General features: G+C 41.2%; 1 protein-coding gene across 1 annotated transcript in view; it reads left to right on the forward strand.

Moving 5' to 3' along the window:
• The window catches only part of HM13 (histocompatibility minor 13), a 669,462-nt gene extending 659,851 nt beyond the window's left edge, over positions 1-9,611 (forward strand). The window contains exon 17 of the mRNA XM_044090321.1: positions 7,100-9,611. The gene's annotated coding sequence lies outside the window, so the exon portion shown is untranslated. The remainder of the gene's footprint in view (positions 1-7,099) is intronic.
• Positions 9,612-15,192: the final 5,581 nt, after the last annotated feature.

Raw genomic sequence — 15,192 nt, forward strand, 5'->3', positions numbered from 1 at the left:
CTTATCTGGACGACTGCCTGATCCAAGCTGACAGCAAGCACATACTTCTGGAACATCTGGCTTATGTAACACGGTTAATGCATTCTCTGGGATATACAATCAACAAAAAGAAATCCAGGCTAACACCATCTCAGAAAATAACTTTCCTGGGTGCCAACTTGGACACAAACACCCAGATGGCCTATCTAACGCCAGAAAAACAGGGGCAGCTAACTCAGTACTTCAAAATACTAGCAAAATGTACTAGGTTTACTGCAAGGAAAATCCTGCAGGCTCTGGGCTTCATGGCATCTTGCATTCTTTTAATCCCATGTGCAAAGCTGCATATGAGGAAACTTCAATGGTACCTAAAAAACCTATGGTCTCAACACAGTCACAGTTTGGAAACAATAATACCAATAATTCCATGTTTGCAAAAGGAATTTCTATGGTGGGCCCAAGCATGTCAAACAAACACAGGCCTCCCTTTCTGCAAGCCTCAAGCAAACCAAGTCATCACAACAGACGCCTCAGACTACGCCTGGGGGGCGCACATGACAGACAGGTGCATTCAGGGCAAATGGTCCCAAAAGGAAAAGCACCTTCACATCAATCAAAAAGAAATGCTAGCAGTAATAAATGCAATTATAGCTTTCAAGGACCTCCTGCATCCAGGACAATTACTGATAAGAACAGACAACACCACAGTAATGTGGTACATAAACAAACAAGGCGGAACACATTCATACCCCTTGTGCAGACTAGCCATGACTCTTTGGAACTTGGCTCTGGAATGGCAAATCGAACTTCAAGCACAGTACTTGCCAGGATTGGAAAACACGCTGGCAGACAATCTAAGCAGAAATATGACAGATCCACACGAATGGAAGTTGCATCCTCAGGTGTTTACAGAGATAATACAGGAGTGGGGGAGGCCAGACATAGATCTTTTTGCCTCCCACAGGAATCATCAATTGGAAAATTTTTTGTTCAAGGACCTTTCACCCAAAGGCCTGGAGAGTGGACGCCCTTTCATTCAGTTGGACAGCATGGACAGTTTACGCTTTCCCACCTCTGCCTCTTCTGCCCAAGGTGCTCTTGAAAGCAAGAGCAGACAGACCGAAGATGATACTGATTGCTCCAGATTGGCCAAGGCAACACTGGTATCCGCTCCTAAGGAGTCTAACACATACTCCTCCTTGGTCCCTACCTCTAATGCCTCTTCTGCTGACTTAATACAGCTACAAAACGCTTCACGGTCAGCTGAAAACACTCAATCTTGCTGCATGGAAAATTCCTTAACACCACAACAGATCCTACTTTCCAAGGAGGTGCAGGATGTCATTTTGGAGGCCAGAAGACCATCTACTAGAAAGGCTTACACCGCAAAATGGAAACGGTTCTGCTCTTGGAATGAGAAAAAAGGCCAGGACCCTAAAAAGCTGAATTTGCCTCAGATATTACAGTATCTAGCAGAGCTACTGAACAGTGGACTTTCATTTTCTTCTATAAAAATCCATGCCTCAGCCATTTCTGCAGAATTCAGCTCTGATCCACCTTTATTTTCTCACCCACTCTTACGACAGTTCCTCAGAGGGGCTAAGAATATAAGACCTCCAAGGAAACGACCAATACCAGCCTGGGATCTTAATTACATTCTAGAAAAATTAACATTGCCTCCTTTTCAACCAGCTGCATCAACAGATTTGCAATATTTGTCCTGGAAAACAGCCTTCCTTCTGGCCATCACTTCAGCTCGTAGGGCTTCGGAACTACAGGCCCTCATGGCGGTGCAGCCCTTCCTCATGTTCCATCAGGACAGGGTTTCCCTTCGTACCAACCCGTCATTTATGCCTAAAGTGGTATCCAGGGTAGCTTTAAACCAAGCCATACACTTACCCACCTTTTACCCCAATCCTCAAAACCAAGGGGAAAGGTTGCTACATTCTTTAGACATCCATAGACAGCTACGCTATTATTTGGACAGAACAAAGTCCTTCAGGAAATCAGAACAACTTTTTGTGTCCTATGCTGTAGGGGCTCAAGGGAAGCCAGTGACCAAGCAGACAATTTCTAAGTGGATAGGCCACTGCATACGGTTCTGTTATTCATATCATGGGAAATCTGTTCCCACAGGCATCAGATCCCACTCCACCAGGGCCACAGCTACCTCTACAGCCTTCCTCAGAGGAGTTCCTACCAAAGACATTTTGGAGGCCGCCACTTGGAGTTCTGTACATACCTTCACAAAACACTACCACCTGCCTTTATATTCCAAAACTAGAGCAGGCTTTGCCACTGCTGTGTTGCAGGGCATTCTGGCTCATGCCAGTTCCAACTAGTACCTACCACCCTGTGTGTAGCTTTGGGATTCTACCCATCTGTGATTACTGCAGCTGTGTATGCACGATGAACATTGTACAGTTTTGTACCTACCATAAATGTAGATGTTCGAGTGCTAATACAGCTGCAGTACAAGTTACCCTCCCGCCTTCCCCACTTGGTAAAGGCATAGGGCCTAACCCCCTCATACAACCTGACTGGGTTATCCTTCTATGGTTATTTGCTTGCAACTACTGATTTTGGATTATATTGCATTGTTTGTGTATATATATATATATATAATTTATGTATTGCCTTCCTTCTGGGGGCACCTGACATCTGGGGCAAGAAAGACTGAAGAACATGGCGTCGGCTGTGTCTTGTATACTCTGGCCTCACTGACATCAAGAGAGAAAGCGACACCAACCGACGCCGGACCTAGACTTTGGAATTCGGACGACCGAGGACCCGCCTTACGGCAGAGAACCCATCTGTGATTACTGCAGCTGTATTGGCACTCGAACATCTACATTTATGGTAGGTACAAAACTGTACTTTAGTCCAGGAGTCCAAGAAGCAATGGACAGAAAATAGAATTAAAAATCACTACCTTGACCTCTTCTTAGTCAACTTAAAAGATCATCTCAATAAAATTAGACAGTCCTCAGTCAACACATCCCTGTATTAATATGAACGTATGGAAAGGGAATGCCTGATTCACAGAGTTTAAGACAGACCATACTGCACAGCCTGTTAGCCACTTGGAAGTGCGCAGCTGGACAGTTTGAAGCTTCAGAAATCTCAATGCAAGAATTTTGTCATAAAATTTGAGTGATAAGCCACAGGTGCGCATAAATTGATAATGCATCCCTTGGGTGCCAGAAAATCACAGCACAATCATTGAAACAAACGTAACAAAGATTGCAATGATGCTGACTTTAACCTTGTTGATCTTTGTGAGGTGAGGGAGGATTCTGTTACCATCAAGGTTGAACAGCCTCTACTTCGGTACATTTAGGAGCACAGGGGTGTGGGGACTGCAGTAGCCCCACCAATTCTGATTTTAGTGACACAAGTCTGTATGTTCGCCACAGTGTTGGGAAGTACAGTGTTATAGTGTGTTGTCATGAACCCATAAGTGTACATTGTTCAGCCACTCAAAACTTACCCTCAGTCAGATATGACTTTCATTGTGGTTATCCCTGCCCTCACCCAGAACTGTTAGAAGTCACAGTTAGGATATCCCAGGAAGCCTGGGACATACATGACATACATATTATTGGATGAAATTATCCATAGCACCAGTGACAGTCCTGTTATGTCTTCACAAGCAAATACGAGTCATTCACCTTGACTTCCTTAAGGCGCTGGTCATCAGTGCAGTAGTAAATAGCTGGAAATATTTTTAAATTCCTATAACTGACCAGTTCAGTGTGATATGTTAAGACTGTTGGGAGAGAAAGCTTGAAATAAACAGGAAAGGGTCATACCATGAAGCAGATTCCATTATAAGTCTTGAGGTAACTAAACAAAGTACACTAAATATCCACAAACATGAATTGTAGCAGAGGATGCAACCTGAATGATGCCATGCCCCTCCTTGTCCTGGAGGAGCTCTGTGGGAAGGTCAGTGGATTTCAGTCTGAGTCAAGCATATTGCATCATTGAGGAAGTATTCACACTATTGCAGAAAAGATCCCAAGCAGTAAGAAGGGTGATATGCAAGGTGAAATCTGCAGGAGTTGGTACGTTAACCTGGGTCAGTGTTGGCTGTGTTTTAAAACACATGGCACCACCACTTTCATTGCCCTCCTGTAACACTGTGAGTAACATGGGAACCTTGTAGAAAGTACATCAAATTATCAACTGTAAGAAAGTGTGAAGTAATGTTGGGCTTACTTCTGAGTGCTGCTTGCTTTGAATAATAGATCCCTAGGCAAGGTTACAGGATGGCTGCATCTTCCCTCAGGTCAGACATGGTATGCATCTTTCCACAGGTCAGACATGGTATTTTGATTCCTAAGGCACAGCTTGACAACAAGGGGTGCCGCTGTCCACATGATTTTGCCCAAGGGCAGTGTCCTTCACACAGTAACCAACACAAGACAATCCATGTTGGTGGGGGGGGGGGGTGTTCACCTGGGTTTGCTGTAGAAATGCAGTGAAGTGCCACACAAAACTGGTTTTATTAAAGACCCTGGAGCTCAATAATAGGATGGCTGAAACAAAAATTATGTGCACTGTGATTTGTGTTAGTCCCTTCCTTCACTGATGTCTTTGGGAATTTTTGACTTTCTGGAACACAGTAATGGCCAGTGCACGTAACTCTTAGAACGTCTTCTTTTTAAGAGATGGAGACATTTTGTTTTATTTTCAGAGATGTTACTTTTTATTCCATTCCTCATTTTTGATATGAGCAAGAATCTGTGTAGGAAACTTCATGAAGGATATGAAGTTCTTGCAGTAGAACTCTAGGCAGACCATTTCAATGAAATAATCTTATTTTTTTTGGTACTGTAGTCAGAGAACTGAACACACACTACTTTTTCAGCCACAACATGAAAGCAGTGCAGAGTTTGTAACAGAAAATGTGTTGGAATACTTTCAGTGCAGTTTCAAATGAGATTCACCTTACTGGGGAAAGTGCCTTTGGGAAGCTGAAAACTTACCAATAAATTTGCTGTGCTCTTATTTTAAGTTATCCTTTTACTTTATTCTATTTCATTTTTTGTTATTTTACTGCATTGTGTTGTGGATTTGTCTAGTCCTTTCTGCAGTTTCTCAAGTTATATGAAAAGGACTTTGTTAAATGCACATTGTATGACTTCTGACTTATAGAAGCTATGAGTCTACTGAAGACAGTTTTAGGTGCATGCCTGACCACCTGCTCAGGGTTGGGTGTGTTATGAGTGTCAGAAAGCCATGTCAGTCACATATGTAAGTGGAGTTATCCCTTACGCATGAGCTGCACCCCTGTAAAAGTCAGCACTCCCATGTGGTTTTCAATCTCCAACCTGTAACATGCAACCATGTATCATGTGCAGGTGCAATGTGTGTGCCCCCCACCTTCCCCAGTGAGACATGAGTGGTTTAAATATGAGTACATGTATAGTCCCGAAGGACAAAAACACCAGCATTGCAAACATCAGCCACACAAGTAAAACAGAATCCCCGAATGCTCTAAAACACTGCCTGCTACTTATATATACCAACTCAAGGTCACACCACCATGGGTAAAAGGCAAAAACCCAGTCCCGCTGTGCCGCAGTCAAGCTACAAGATTTTTAGTACGGCAGTGAAGCCAGTAAGTAAATGCATTCGATGTTCTGTTTTTCAACCTTCTCTGGCTGATCTTTCAGCCATTGGTGTTTTTGCCCTTTGGGATTCTAGGTGTATCCTTTTAAATCACATCAGTCGTGTCTTCCACAAGCCAGCTCCACCATGTGCCTGAGCAGCTGCTCAGACTTTGATTGCCTGGGTCATAGTCAGGACTTTATCTCTCTGGGGCCTACATGCTGGACATTTAGACTTTGGTGCTACCTCTGTTCATGGATAGCACCTAATGTTAGTTTGAGATGCCTTTTACAGTAGCTTCATATAATATGACTTCCCTACATTTTGTAATCTAACATTTGTGTGTATTTTTGTTACAGAAGGTAGATATTGATAGGCAGACTTTTTAGTTATGAATCATGGAGGAAACACAGCAGAAAGAAGTCATACAAGGCATTAATGATAAATAGTGGATACTGCCATCACCTTTAGAGGAATAAAGCCCTGACTACGTGTTAAGTTAAAGTTGCAGGTCGGGCAGCTGTTAGAACTGGCATGGAAGAAACTAAAGAACAATGCTGGTGACCGTGTTGCAGTTGTGGTGGAGTCCAGAGTTCAGGTCAGTAGCCAGGATGCAAGCAGATTTGGAAAATGTCACCATTTTGGAAGGAAGGCAGAAATGCTCGTAATCTACACCAAACAGTAGGCTTTGAAAGGAAGCTTCAGCTGCTCATATCGGTTAGGGCCTCCAGAACTGTCAAGTTAGTATGCCTGAGAGTAGCAATGGTGGCTTCTTGGACCCTCATGCATATGCAGTGGTCACTGCATCAGTCAGTGCAAGGGCTGGCGAACCACAAAATGCATGGTTAAGGTGATGTAGCTGACCTGTAAGGAAAGCTGCACCATCAAAGGTCACTCCCCCAACTAATTAAGGGTAATGTATCCTAAGAAATGTAAATAGTTGATTTTGTTTGTCGGTGATGGCAGGTTTCAACGTGAGACATTTGTGGTCAAAACATCGGTGTGCTGTAAGTAGTATCCATTTTCTTTCATTTGTAATACAAGATCAAGACTGTGATATCTTGGGGATTTCGCATTAGCTTACATAAATCACAATATATGTGCAGGAGAGGGGATTGCAGACACCATATTGGGGGTCCTGAGAGGCTTTATTGTTGCAAAAGTGCTTTCTAAATGATTTATAGTTTTGAGTTTTTTATTGTTTAAAGAAATGTTTGTGATTGCATTGATGGCCATTCATATAAGAGTTGCGTTTCTGTCAAACTGTTCATAGTCTTTGCTGTTAACTGTTTTCTTTCTTGACCAAAAATTCCAGTTTGGAGTTCATTTTTTCATAGTAACAAGTTTTTGTGGTTTATTTTGCCGCCTCTTCCTAACTTAAAATATTTTGAATGTATACTTTGATTGGTTTTCTTTTTTTTTTTTTTTTGTTTTATATTCAGATTATTTTTTTTTTTGTTACAACCTTCCTTTTAAGTTTTAACCAAATTAATTCTACTTCCAGGTACCAAGAGAACCAAGAGGAGAAAAAAGCAAGTGTGGAATCTGTGGATGAAACAAAAGAGACTGAATTAAAGAAGGATAAATGATGCCAACAACATTTGTAGTGTTTTAGACTTCAACAACCAAACTTGCCTGTTTTGTATTCATTTCATGCCCAGAAAGATTAAGCAACTGTTGGGGGTGGGTCAAATTTTTTTTATATATTGTGTTTTATTACATAAGTTGTTAGGTTGTTTTGATTGGGAACGAAATTACAGAGTGTACAAGAATATTTTCATCATCAGTGGGTGTCTTTTGTACTTAACTCTGTATGCAAATATTCATGTGCTGAAGTCTATCCATGATGTTTTGACATGGCATTTTAATTTATTTAATTGTGTCCGTCTTAGAGTACTACATATTGCTGAAGGATCAGATTTTTTTAGAATTTCAGTCTGTATATCAAAAGCAAGTGCAAATGTTGCCTTCAGTATGCAAGAGGTACTAGAGCTGGTTTAAGGCACTTATTTGGAGGTGTGTAACCTTGCTTCTTTCCTGACGCTGTTGTGCTTACCAAAGATGGCATGTGAATTAAGTGTTTCAGTCCACATCATTGGTGAAGTGTTATGTCACTTCCTAGAGTCCACCCCCCCCCCCATCAGATCCTGAATTTGCATTGTAAAAAGGGATTATTTTATTTTAAGAATGCCCAAATACTCTTTTGTATGTGAGCTGCATTTAGTTGCCTAAAGTTCACAAGTTTAAAAAAAGTGTCAGTCCAATATCAAAACTGTGTGCTTTGGCACTTGCCTGTTTCCTTTAGAGTATTAATTTGAACTCAAGATTCATTATTACATCAGAAAAGCAGTGTTAATGTTTAGAGCAGTTTACTAAAAGTGTTTTTCATATGTTTCTCAACCATCACCGCACTGTGAGGAAGGAAGCAGTGGGAGAAGGTAACACTGGTGCCTTTTTAAATTCATATCTTGTTCACTTGATGAGGAACTTAGCAGTGATAATTTAAATATTGTTGCATTAAAACTACAGGAATTTGTGATTTACAGTGTTATACCACTGACATCAAAATAAGCCAAATTTCTTGTTCTTTTAAATGCATAGGGTAATCACCATGGCTCAGGTTTGTATACATTACCCTGCTGTTAGACTGTATCCCTCCCTCTCTCCCTTGGGTTCTCCATATGCCTTTGTGTTGCTTTTGATTTCATGCTAGATTCTGGAGGGAGTACTGGCCCCAGAAGTTTGTGCAAATGGCAGAATGTAACCCTTTTGATGTGTGGGTTACACTTACGGAGCTGGGCCAGGTAGCATTATGAGCAGTTGGTGTTTTATGGCTAGAAAGCTACTGTTTGCAGCCATGATAAACTGCTAAAAGAGTGAACTTTTTCCTTCCCCTTGTACCTTCCGTTGTGTTGTAGCTGCAGCCAACTCAAAGAAGCATGGAATTTGCATATAACACTTCCCTCAAAGGAAAAAAAAGTTAAATACACAAGTTAATAAATGTCAGTACCTTAACTTTGTAAATACTGGCTTGGAGAAGTTTAGTGTTTAGCAAAATTTAACAACTTGGAGAACCCCTTCAGGAAAATCTGCATTTGTCCCACACTTTTAAAATACAAAAATCTCTGTTAGCACTGCCATCTCTCTAGTCTTCTGTTACAGAAATGCATCTGATGTTACTGCCTGAGCTGCTGAAAAAATGTAGATAATCAGAGCATAAGGACTGAGGTCTTAATCCTTCTTTGATCATTCCCACCTGTTCTTTGTGCATAACCAATCTATTCTTGTTCCCCAGCTGCTAGCCCTATCCTTAATTAGGATGTGAATGGTTTCAGCTGGTCGTACCTTAAAAAAGCAGCTGCAGGACTTATGGTCTCGCACCTCACTTCAGACCAAGGGCTGCAGTGTCACTGAAATGGTCTAACTTCAATTCCATGCATACACATACCTTTATAGTTTATATAGCCTACACGTGCTTAAGTTGCTATTTTCACGCAGCATATGTCAAATGCCACACACAAACTTTGTTCTGTGTGGAATTCTATCCCTTTGCCTCTCAGATTTGTAACTAGCTTACTCACAAGTGTTTTTGTTTTAAGTGCATTAATGTTTATCGTGGAATACACCACTTTAACCTCTCGTTTTCCTCCTGTTCATCAAGAAAAAATATGTACACATAAACAAGGATTATTTTTATAGTACACTTTCAAACTAAATAGATGTAGCCTTTAATTTTTTAATATTTTGCATCTGTGGTTTATGTATTGGTACTACAGGTAAACTGAAATTTAGAAATCTGTCCTTTTGGCTTATCAAAGTATGTCCTGAAGTTTTGTTTTACATAAATAGTTTGTTTTTTTTCCTTTTTTTTCCCTAAAGCATCTGTCTGCCCATTTCTTACTGTTGTGACGCTGGCTCAGGCTGGCTTCTCGTTGGAGGAGCTGTTGTCATTACTGCAATAAATTGTGGTGTCCACCACTCTTAACATGCATTAAAAACTCTTGTTTGAGAGTGCAGATTAGTAGTGTGCGAATTTATCTCCTTTTCTTGCTCTATCATTTGCACTTGGGATAGAAACAGAAGCAAGAAGAGATTGAATATGATAAGGAAATTCTAGACTTGTTAGGAAGTGTTTGGGACATAAAAGGTTAACATTGCTGAGGAGTTATGAATCAACTTCCAAGAAATGAGTTTCTTATAAGGATGACTGTGAGTTTCTCTGTCTCTCTCACAGAACTAGTTTCAGAAAAGTTGAAGTTGTTTGATGTCAGTTCCACTGGGAACCTTGGATGATTTTAGAGGAGACAGAAAAGGGTCAAAATATGACATAAATGAAAGAAATGGAATGTATATAAAAATGTGATGACATAGAGTAGGGAATGCACAAATGCACAGTCCTTAACTGACATTGCCACAGTATGTACTAACATAAGAAGTGCACTTTACTACAATGTCAGAGTAGTAAGAATAGTAAAAGATATTTGCATTAATACCTGTCCCAACAGAAAGAGCTTGTCAGTCAAGTCATAAACAAAAGTCTAGTCCTTGCTTTGTTCGTGTGAAAATATTGACCCTGAATCAATCAGCCTACACATGTAATTTACAGTTGTAAAACCTGTAGATCACTTCTAAACTGTTCTTGAAAAATGATGGTGGGAAATTTTCAGAAAGGATCTGGTGGCCATTTCACAATTTGGGGCAGAGAAAGTTAATATTTTGTAGGGACACATCTGTAAACAGCTAGAATTTTTATGCTATGATGGAAATATGAAGGAAAAGACAATACATGGGTTTTTGAATGTATGAGTATCTAATGTTGTTAGTCTCAAGCAATAGACTACGATTGAAGTAGAACTGGGTATATATTGACCTGTGGAGCAGTACTTAGCACCACCTGGTGCCATGCTGTTCAACCAGAGCTGGGTGCAGATCTACTCACTATGTGATAAATGTATCTACCTTAACTGTTCTCTGTCACACTGGCAGCATAGCTGCAGGATACATTACTACCTATTTATGGTCAGCTGTGTTGTGCTGAGGGATGAAGCCTGAACTGTGACTGGGCAACTTGGGTTTTGTTAATGGCCCAGGCTCTGGAAAAGCTGATAATGGCAAGGGAATGAGGAAAGATGAGGTACTACCTGCTCACCTCCCTTGGGAGGAAGAATATGGGGAGGTGGTAGAATGCAGTTAAAGCTCACATTCTCCATTAGTGTTTGGAGGTATTCACATGGGTAGCACCAGATGTAAGATGTGAACAAGATTAAAGTGGAACTTATCAGTACACATTAGAGAGCAGTGGTCACACTGCATTATCGTACACATCAGCGAGGTTAGGCTGCGCACAAGAAAACTTTCCCACTCAACCCCCCCCCCCCCCCCCAAGCAGGATATAAGATGCTGCAGGTCCTGTGCTGCTCTATGCCTCTGATACTGCAGTCTCCACTGCCCTTTCCTGAATGGTGGATAGCCTCTTTTTTTTTTTTTTAATTCTTGGGGGGGGGGTTGCACTGGTGTCATCAAGATGTGGAAAATTGGGAACACTGGCTAATATGTTCAAGCTGCAGTGAGAGTTAGCTAAAAAAAAAACGGGATGCTCTTTGCTGCATCAGATTTGGACTGAAAGTAGAGCAGTCTAAGTCTGGTACAGATATTTTTCTAATACATTCCTTGTGCTTTTCATTTTCAGCTGTGGTGTACCAGGTTAAGTAGATAATTAAAAATGTGACTACATCTATCAGGGCCTTTAGAATTATAAACCTTCAGTATACAGATGTTATCTGGAATTAGAACCCTACAGCTGTTTCTACAACAGTTATTTGAACACATCCATCTGGTGCATAGTTTCATTATCATAACACTGTGAAAACAGACGCACACAAAAAGGGTATTTACTGCTGGTGGTAACTATCCCTTGCTCATACCAGTGTCTATACACACTGAGCCACACGAGTCAGCCCATGGATTCTGTAATAACCTTGTCAGTGGAAGGCAGGCTTTTTTAAAACATTGTACTTTGTGGTTCAAGCACTTATTAGTCAATGAAATGTTAGCATTCATGTGACAAACTCCATTTTTTGAACAGGGCTCACCAGGTATCTAAAATCATCATCAACTTCATGTCACAGTCGTACTTAAATTTGCAATTTCTTTTTTTTTTTTTTTTTTTTTTTTTTTTTTTTTTATACATCTGAAAGTATTGATATCTTTCCAACCAATGGACCTGCATACCCTCCACTACTCTTATTTTTGTGCCATTTTCAATTCTCCCCAACATTTTTCATCCCCATCACTGTGTTCCTAATTTCAAAGGCAGTGTTCCTAAATGCTGTATTTAAGGGTATGCATCTTGCTCTTTCTTCATCTAAAAAGCCTTCCTCCATTTCCTTAATACGTAGCACATATTCTAAAGTCACTCACCTTTGATTTCTACCTTTTGGTCATCACCTTTTTGGTTGCCAACATTATTAGTTAATAAGACCTCCAAGTCCTTACATGTTCCCTTATTCCAGCTCTTGGTATCTTCCACTTGTTCACCCAGCATTTTCTTTATGGTGTATTGCAGTGCATCTTTAAACTCCAACTCTGGACACACCCAAGGCACATGCTGCCTGTTTTCCTTCTCGCTCCCCATTCATCTTCATCAGTTATTCTGAACGTGAGTTAAGATCTCTGCAGTTTACTTAGAATATGAAAATCTATGTAGATGGGCATTTTCATGCAAATATCTTGGCGCTTCTTGATTTAGTCGTGCATTTCAAAGCCCTGCACACTCCATCCCCATTGATTCTTCATAATTTGTTCACCTGACCTTTTTTCCCAATCCTGCCTGAGTTTCTTGATTTCAGTACTGCCTGCAAATTACCCCACTTTTATAGTCCTTCCTGTCTGTTCCATTGCATATTACACCAGGGGCAGCCACTCTGTTGTCACTACTCTCCCTCTCTGTCTGTAATCTTATTCACAAACATGGAAGCCTGTCCTGTAATCCAAGCAATTATTGTGATTCTCATTCTTAGTTTTCCATGTGGGTAGTTTGTTTCCAGCCTGTCCCTTAGCTAACTCCTCATTACCTCCAGCTGTTTCTTGCCTACTTTCTGTCCCTTTATTTGAGAACTCTGTTAACAAAATCACCTTAGTCAGTACCCTCACTTGCTTATTTTTCAGTATAGCATCTGCTACTTCATATACAATAATGTTCTATGTGATTATTCTCCTCAACTCCCATTTAACAATCTCATCATCTATGGTAGTCCCTCCGTATCATATCTTTCAGTTTTAGTTTATATCCGTGTACTTCTAATGTATAGAGACCAGTTGGCATAATGGTTAAGGTGTTCATCTCCCATGCACAAGTTGCAAGGTTTGAACTTGACCTCTGGCCAATACCTGTTTGGAGCTTGCATGATGTCCTTTTATGTCACTGTTGCAGTGTTCTTCACCTTTGGGAATGTCCCACCAAGGCTAGCCAAACATTTGGCCAGTATACCAAAGATTTTAAATCTTATATGTGCTGTACATCACACACATGTTCCCAATACAGGTGACATATGCATGTAGCTACTCAGAACTTTGCCACCAGTCCGAGCACCATCATCGCTCGTTGGTCTGAATGCCCTTTGCTGTGCTGAATACCTAGACGTCGGATAAGGGCTGCATTGGGGTATTTTTTCTTTTCTTTTGGGCTTGTTCTCTTTTGGTTACCTGGAGTTCATGTCATCCAAGAAGGTAGTGTGGAAGGGATAATTCCCCATAAGGATTGTCACAAGCAGTGTTTTTTGTTTAGGTATTTTCCACAACCATGTAGCATTTGTAAGATGTTTGTGCCTAAGCCTCTGTCTTCCCTGGCCATCTGTCTCAAGAACCAGAGGCTTAAACTGTTAATCCAGGGTAGTATGGTAGAATCTGTTAACCCTAAGGTACCATTAAGTAGGTCATAAAATTTCAGCCAGATTCTTTGGCTGTCCAGCTTCTACCAGGCGATATTTTAGAAGTGGGTGATAGTTCTGTATGCTGTCCGGTGTCTAGGTCTGATTCCTCTACTTGTGACCCTGTTGGAAGCCAGCATGGATCCTTCTTTTCACACATCTTCTGAGGCTTTGCAGATGTCTGCTTTGGATGTCGAGGGGGAATTAAACTCCTTCTAGATGGACTAGAGAACCCGATTCCTCAGATGAGTATTCAGTCGGATGAAGGTTCCTTGTATTACTCTTCCCAGATGCCTTTGCCTTTGACTTATGGTTCTGCTGAAGATGAGTCCATTAGTCCTTGGTCTCCTTTTCAGGAATTATCTTGTAGGGACACAATAGCTAGAATGATGAAATACTTTAAACGGGATTCTTCTCAGATGTCTGATAACCAGAAAAGGTGGTATGTGCTGCTTCAGGTGGGCACTCCTAAACCTTCTGTAGTACCTCCTGTATTGGCTCCTTTGTTAGTCACCTTTTATAGCTGCTTCTAAGTCTTCTGATTCTCATCCTCCTGCTCCAAAGAAACCTGACAGGTTCTATAAGGTTTCTAAGGATTGCCAGTTCTTACTGTAAGTGTTGTTCTGCTGACCATGCTGTGGTGTCAGTCTCCTCTGACAAGCCTACTAAGCTTTTCCCATCTTCCAGACTTGTGCTTTCAGATAAGGATAGTAAGGCATTGGAGAGAATTAGTATGAAGGTTTATACTACTTCTACTTGGGCCTTTCAGGCCATCAGTTACTAGACTCCCATGACCAGGTATGCCCTAGACTTGATTGCCCAGGCTTGTCAGGTTATTTCTGGCTCTGAAGGTAAGCCATCTGCTTTATCTATTTTGGTTTCTACCTCTCAAGTGGCATGCCACGCTATCAAGTGCAGCTGTGATGCTGCTGATGCCTCTTGCAGACCTGCTGCCTTTCAGTCTGTCATGAGGCATTACTCTTGGCTTCATCTACAGCCCTTACCTGAGAATATTAAGGCCCAGTTGCTGGATGCTCCTTTGGATAATAAAATTGTCTTTGGGACTGCTGCTGCTATGTTTGTCTCTTCAAGATAAAGGTAAGGCTATACAAGACCTTAAACATATTTTGTCTCTCTTATCCCAAAGTTCCACAAGAATTATCCTTCTAGGTCTGCTTTTATTTGCAGTCAGCCTGGTCAGGCCACTAAATGCAGGAAGAGTGGTAGGCGAGCTCCTCCTGCTAAATGTTCTCAGGCTTCTGTGGCCCAGAGGCCTCCTTTATCTGACAAGCCTGCTTTTATTTGACACCTTGCATTCCCAGCCAGGTTCCCTTGTCCCTTTTGATCTCCCTCTGTCTTACAAACTGGCATCTCATCACCTCAGATTCTTGGGTTTTATCTGTTATCTGTCAGGGTTACTTCATGGTGTGGAAGTCTTTCCTTTCTTTTTCAGGAATTTTCCAACCTCCTCTGCAGCAACCTTCCCTTTTCTCATATGTCCTTGGGTCCCTGGTGGACAAGGAAAACTATTCAACCTGTCCCTCCTTCTCAAGAAGGAAAGGGATTGTACTCCAGGATGTTCCTGGTTTCTCAGAAGGAGGGCACTTGATCCATTCTGGATCCATCTTTCTTCAACACGTCTCTCAAGGTCCCTTCTTTTCAGATGTGT

The sequence above is a fragment of the Protopterus annectens genome, chromosome 12.part0 (genome assembly GCF_019279795.1).
Source record: "Protopterus annectens isolate FY-2018-M chromosome 12.part0, PAN1.0, whole genome shotgun sequence".
In the NCBI taxonomy this organism is placed as follows: Eukaryota; Metazoa; Chordata; order Ceratodontiformes; family Protopteridae; genus Protopterus; species Protopterus annectens.